The 7,486-nt window shown below is 31.6% G+C and overlaps 1 long non-coding RNA gene across 2 annotated transcripts; it reads left to right on the top strand.

The window, feature by feature from the left end:
- The first annotated feature begins 1,962 nt into the window (after window positions 1-1,962).
- Window positions 1,963-7,198, top strand: LOC104648347 (uncharacterized). Of its 2 annotated transcripts, none has more exons than XR_011210680.1 (4): window positions 1,963-2,686; window positions 3,921-4,124; window positions 5,546-5,836; window positions 6,982-7,198. It is a non-coding gene; the product is annotated as an uncharacterized lncRNA (long non-coding RNA). The 2 variants fall into 2 exon arrangements; XR_742361.4 differs by having other exon boundaries at window positions 1,964-2,686; window positions 5,462-5,836.
- The last annotated feature ends 288 nt before the right edge of the window (window positions 7,199-7,486 follow it).

Genomic DNA, 7,486 nt, shown 5'->3' with positions numbered 1-7,486 from the left:
AGACATACCATCCAAAACCTTCTAGGATTTCCCTAGACCTCACCTTGCTCATATCTCATCTAAGACTAGCCTAGCCTAGAAGTTTAAAGTCACTACGCAAAATGTTTGCTAACTCAATTCATAAATCACCCATTGGACCTAATGATGCTACAAAAACTCAAACAGACCTTATTTACCCAAAATATTTACTTTGGTCAAACTTTCTAAAAACCAATCTTTTAAAAAGGAAAATCTTCTACATAAAACATTCGATCACCTCAGGTACTATGTGACTCATCTCCTCAAATCATAAAATGCATAATGAAACTATGAGAAGGGTAAAAATAAGGGGAAAATGTTGAAAAATATAACAACCATGAGAATGTTAAAAAGTAGTGAATAAGCACAAATTTGGTTCACTTGCATATTCTAAATGAAAATTGCCACACATTGATAACAGTTGTTCACATGATTAAAATTGTAATTACTTGAACTTGATTAAGCAATTTAAGTTAGATTTACTAGAATATTTAAGTAATTATTTTCCAGCAAATTATAGAAAAGTTGTTGGTTCCTATAAAAGTAATTTTTAAAATTATGTTGTGAATTTTAAGAACTAGACATTGACTTGATTGTCCTTTATAGAAAAAATGGAAAAGAATGCACTGTCATTTTTCTTACAATCCTATGACATCTTATAAAAATGGTGTTTTATTTTATTATTTTGAATCAATTTACTATTTTAGTATATATTGGTATCCAGATGATTCTTTTCCTTCCATTTTCTTAAATTAAAATACAAATTATTTTGTTCATAGCTCAATAATGTAAAGCAACAACAATCTTAGTTTAACCTTGTAAAGGTAGATATGTTGTTTTAGATAGATCCTTGTCTCAGTAAGAACCATACAAAATATGGTTACTGAATCAAAGAAAACAAAATGTAATTATACAATTACGAAACAAGATAATTTGTGAATGATAAAGAGAACACTAACAAGAAAAATTAGATGACGTTTAGCTACCAACTAACCCTCTTCTCAGATCTTTGATCTCCATGTCACGCCCCCAGCCTACACCCTGGGTGCGACTGGCACTCGATGACCATTGTTGGCCTCGAGTGGACCCTTGAATAAACTTAGCGGAAGACAACAATCACAGTTATAATGATTAAAGAACTAATAAAAATAACTGGGAATATATTAAAGATTTGAACATCAACTTGGCCAATGACAACCCAAGTCTTTAATATAAGAATGAAAATGTAAGACTACTGAACTACTACATTGTCTATGAAGCCTCTAAACTGACTGAGATAGATAATGGGAGAAACCATATATTGGGATAAACCTCACAACATCCTATTGAACTAACTAGAAAACAATAAAAGATGTCCTCCGGAGTGCAAGGAGGCTCACCAACAAGCTCTGAAGTACTCAACTGGATCAACGATGTGTTGGATGTCGATCCTCACTACCTGCGTCTGCATCATAATATGATGCAAGCCATCTGGCATCAGTACATTGAATGTACGAGTATGAGAGTTGGAATGTTAATACAACATATGCTAGAAAGATATTATGAAAGAAACACTCACCTTGTCTCTTCTCAACTCATGAATAATTACTTCACTCATTTAAGTATAAAGCAGATTTAAACAAGTGCAATATTAAGAAAAGTTGTTTACAAACAGGATAAATACTTTGTGTATGCAAAGATACATGAAACTCTGATATGTATGTAAAAATACAATGCAATGATGTATATGAAAATACAATAAACTCTATGGGGGTTTCTCTAAGCGAGAACCATCACACAAGAGCTATAGTGATAATACATCGATATATCTCACACTGTCAGCGTATCCTATACCCGCCCAATGGTATAAGACCTGAACTACCTAATGGATGTGAGTTGTTTGCACTCTTCCCCATATTGGTGCTCACTCCCAAAATATACTGACTCTTATGTTTTTAAAATATACTTACTAGTGTGGTTTGAGATTATTTCTCAAAAACATGCTAGAAGACTATCTTGGAAATCTTAGTTTCCCAGCTTGCTTCATTTAGAACTACAAGAAATTGGACCTACGACAACAACTTCTACGGAAACAGATTGAAAATTGTTGCCATGTATAGTCTATTGCAACGGTTAAACCGTCACATATGATTTATAGTGTTATCTCCATAGATTACCAAATAACTGTTGCAGCTTTGTAATAATTGTTGCTATAGAAGACCTGATACAATTGTCTTCTATACTCATTGTGATATATATTTTTTAGCAACAGGTTTATTTCTATTACTACGATTTGTAGAATCCCTCCGTATGTTTCCCACAATTTTCACAGTGCCGCCTAAATGAAAAAAAAAAAAAAAAAGCAATCCCTCCTTATTCATCACATATTTTTTGATAATCTCAAAAAATAAAAATACATGGTGGGACCTTCAGTAACTACAACCTACAGAGGCTAGATCTTTTTATCGAAAATTACACCACGACGTTTCTAGCTCTCACAAGCTTTCATTTCTATCCAAATGTTTTTAAAATCTTTTCATTCAATGGAGAAAATGATTCCTTGTTGAAACTTGCTCGATCCAAATTCTCAATCTCACTGAAGAGTTCAAAATCGCTTGCAAGAGAGTCGAAAATTGCTAGTTTATTCACTAATTTCGAGACCCCTAACTTAACCGGTTCCGAAATGCAAGTAAGTTATCTAATTTTTCACCCTAATTATCTACAAAATAATTGTTATGTTCTTTAGAGTGGTTGGTTATCAATGGACTAAATTGTTTTTTTTTTTATAATCAAAGGAACGAAATGTATGGTACTAGGATGAGTAAAAAATGTCCTTTTTCATTAGGTTCATGTTCTAACCTCATTACGGGTGATAGTGAACACATTTTCTTCAAGTATATACTGAAATATTTAAATAACAAGTAAAATTTTGGCATTTACATGTCATTTTTAAAAGGATGGTAAATGTTGAAGCATTTTGAAGGAACGGTTAGAGGGTCGCTAATTCAGTCTATGTGTTAAATTATGTGCACGAGTATTCATGTGCTTATTATATCTATAAACCGATGCATATACCATGTATTGACTAATAGGAGCTTTCGTTTTGATTGATTTTGAGCCTTTTGTATTCTTTTATATCATTGTATTACATCTCCACTAATTGGAAATTCACATAATATTTTACCGTAGTCATACTACCATCGCAAAGTCACAACATGTCCAACAAACATTAATATAATAGGAAGACTTCTCATAAACAAATTAAGAAACCCAATTTTCTTCACAATCATCTTTAGGATACTGGCCTTTTTGTTGATAGGAGAAGCAACAATGTTGTCAGTGGGGCTTGAAATAATACTAGCAAAATATCCAACAATATATCCAGCTAATGAAGTTATACCGTGAGCTGCTGAGTTCTTGAACTTTCTTCCCTCTTTTTGGGATTTCTTTCTAATAAAATAAATTTATTTTATGCTCAAAGGTTGAAAACATAATAGTGAGAATCGTATATATTACAATTCAGTAGCGGAATATGCTCTATGTATAACTCATGGAGGCCTTTTGATGCATATTTTCTTGGAAATACATTGTATGACTGTTGTTTCAGCAACAATTCAGCTACTCTATTAATTTCCTAGTTAGTTAAGGCTCTTCTAAATATCAAATTCCATCCTTACTGATGTGATGTTGGAGGCATATAAAGTAGAGTTTAGGGAAGATATCCTGCTCTATCCATTCGTTTTCCATAAATTCAGTCTTCAAGAGGGATATTTATATCGACTTTAGTTATGATATAATGGATATAAGGAATGTACACCAAGACATTCCTATTCTAAACTTGTGGTGATCCCAAAAGTTATTTTTATATTGTTTCGTCTTTTCATCAAGAAAATAATAGTGTTCACCTCCTTTATGTATTGCAGATTAGGATAAAAGATTTTCATTCTCAAAGCATCTAATTCAAGAATATCTTGGAAGCTCAACAGTGAAATTAACCTTCCAACGTAGCTCCTTCTTACAATCTCCACTTTTTCCTCGATCTAACTTCTTCCATGTGTTAACTAAAGAATTTCCTTTCTATGGAGGACAAACATCTTCACCTGTGTTTCTTATTTCATTCCGATCAAGTACGTTATTCTTTATATGATCTCTTTTCCTATTTTTACGGTTTAAGATTTGATAAAAGTCAATTGTTTGCAATAAATTTTAAACATATGGAAAATCAAAAAATCATACAAATAAAATATGAAGAAACATGATTTTATTGATTAAGATAGCGGGTACAATTCTATTGAGGCCTTGCTTTTACTCTCTTAGGATTTATCTATGATTCGAGGGCCGTTAGTGGTGTATTTCTCGAACTAGGATGATTTAGATTTTGACCTCTCTTTATGAATAAACCATCAATTTGTGGAGTATCCAAAATTTTGATCTCTTTATAAAATTTCTGAGATGCCTTTTAAGAGAATTCAGTATCCTTATATAGGCATAAATTACGATTTAGGGTTGAATAGCCTCAAAGAATCCTAATTTGAGTTGATCACAATTTGTAGAGTCCAAACTCATATTGAACACGTCTTGTAGAGTCACACAAAATTTCAATGTCTACAAATGCCCCCTGCTTCAAGGCTTGTCGGAGCACTGACTTGATAAAACTCAAAGACGAGGCTTGAAGTACTCATTCTTCCTTTATATTTCATTTAAGAGAGAAGAGATGAAGGACATATTTGGTCCTACTGGTGTGCCAATTTTGTTTGCAACAAATTTTAAACATATGGAAAATAAACAAACCATACAAATAAAATATGAAGAAACATGATTTTATTGATTAAGATAGTTGATACAATTCTATTGATCCCTTGATTCTACTCTCCTAGGATTTATCCATGATATGAGGGCCGTTAGTGGCGTATTTCTCCATCTAGGATGATTTGGATTTTGACCTCTCTTTATGAATAAACCATCAATTTGTGGAGTATTCGAGATGTTGATCTCCTTATGAAATTTCCGAGATGCCTTTTAAGAGAATTTAGTACCCTTATATAGGCATAAATTAGGATTTAGGGTTGAATAGCCTCAAAGAATCCTAATTTGAGTTGATCACAATTTATAAATTCAACATGTCTATGGGATAACTTATCCAATCACTAAATATAAATAGTGGGATAAATATTCTCAGGACAACCAATTTCCTCCGATCAAACACATATTGTAATTCATATTATACTTAGAATTGATATACCTTATAACTTACATCAAGTCCTCCTAAGCTTATTAATCATCTAACATTTATCTAAAGCATGAAATTGGTTTATGGTTAGAGAGATTATGAAAATTTAGTACAACAAAATAGTACAATTTTTTCTTATTCAAATTTTACCGAGATAATTTCTTTTTTCTTAAATAGTGGATAAATTTAATTTACTTGAACTCTATTCTCTTGGATTTTATTTGTATGTTGAAGTGGAGACAGTAAAATTTTGAGAAAGTTAAGATGGTAGTCAATCAATTTATGCAAATGAGCCCGTTATGGCACCTGATCATCCAGGTTAAGTAAGATTGTATGGACATGGGATTACCAAGGCTCTTTTGAAAAACAAAGTGGCAGATTTTTTACCCCCTTCTATTGTGGTTGATTCTAAAAAAGGATGCATGAAAAGTTGAAAGACCAGAAAGATAACATGAAAAGATGTTACAATGAACATTATTGCAGAGCTTAATTGTCTAAATCGAGGATTAGCACTTGATCCTAGCATGCTAAGATTCAGTGTTCGTTCGCTTGGATAAGAGGGTGTTATTCCAGTAATCAATCATCCATCTGCTTGCACTATCAATGAAGGTTGGTACTTCTTATTTTTCTTCTTCTTCCTCCTCTCGTCCTACTTTATTCTACTTCTTCTTTCTTTATATTACGTGTAAATGTATCAATTTTAGTGTCACTTAAGATTTATCTGGTATATATAATTGTTGTGATATCTTGGGCTTTTACTTATCTGATATCTCATTCTCTATATATTCGTGAGAGATTTTTGCAACATCTCTCCCTTCTCATTCTTTTTATTGGTTCCTGCGAGTATTCATGCTCAAGGTCCCAGCTAGTGGGATATAAATTTAATTCCACATTACGTGTAACTTTTTGTAAATATCTCATGTACTTTCTATGACTGAACTGTGTTCTTATTTGTTTGCTTTTCAAAACCAGCATGTATTGTACCTTAGTATGGGGCTTTATTGTTTAGCAATTCAAGGCACAATCTAGTTAAAGGTACTTGTTTGGAAAATAATGATGGTACAAAGCTAATGAAGTTACATTATAGTGATGGATCAGTTATGTATGTTGATCCTGTCTTTGTTACAGTCTCATTGGGTGTTTAAAATAAAGGAATTCACGACAACTATGGAGTGTGCTAGGTTTAGTCTTCCACTTTCCATTTCCAAGTCTGAAACAATTTGAAGACTTAGGTTTGGTGTTGTTGGCAAGTTATTCTTGAACTGAGTAGTATAAGTTTTAGATTAGTTTGGTCTTTACATGAAAATCTAGTTGGTACTCAGTTTCAATTCAGTTTGGTACTCAATTTCTTATGCCTATTTTGGTTTGAACTTGTCTAATTGATACGCAGTTTCACATCAGGTTGGTACTCAGTTTCTTATGCCTATTTTGGTCTGAACTTGAAAATCTAAACTGTCAAGACTCATGACATAGGACTCAATAGATGGATCAATATTTGATCAAATGCTTACTGATTAAGTTTGATCTAATTCTTATTTATGATTTGTTTTTGTTTCAGACTCGTTAGAGTTGTTTGGTTTGAAAAAAAATGGATCATTAATGTCTCTAGTTTGATACATTGATCTATTATGAATTTCTTGAATGTTCTGGTTTCATTGTGATCCCTATAAGATCTACCCCATACAAAATTTTCTAATCAGTGTCTTTTGAGTGGTTAATAACATAACTTGACATTAGATATCTTCTTTTTGTAGGTGTCAAAAATGAAGAATGGAAAGAATAAAGCAGTAAAGGAAACCTTACCTGCTACTTCAGAAGTATTTTTAATTGTTGATATGTTCTAAAATTTATTTTGCTATTGTACATTATGAAAAATATCACATAATTTTTGGAATCATGTAAATGTCAACTAATGGTAATTTGGCTTGAACATTTTGAATTTACGGATGCATATGATTAACTTTATGGGTACTCTGAGTTGTCATTTACGAAAAAAATTTGTTTTGTTATTTCTATACTTAATAGTGTTATATATATATATATATATATATATATATATATATATATATATCATATCATATCATATCATATCATATATTATTATAAGCATGAAGCTCAAAACTTAAAAGTTGAATTACCATTTTGCCCCTCTAATAAATTAAAACTTATATAATTTATATATATATAATCTTCTTATTCTCATTTCATAATCTTGACCTTTCAAATTTCTAACATAAATGTAAATAAAAATAAAAGTGA

The sequence above is a fragment of the Solanum lycopersicum genome, chromosome 7 (assembly GCF_036512215.1).
Source record: "Solanum lycopersicum chromosome 7, SLM_r2.1".
NCBI lineage: Eukaryota > Viridiplantae > Streptophyta > Magnoliopsida > Solanales > Solanaceae > Solanum > Solanum lycopersicum.
This window is presented reverse-complemented; position numbering and strand designations above follow the sequence as displayed.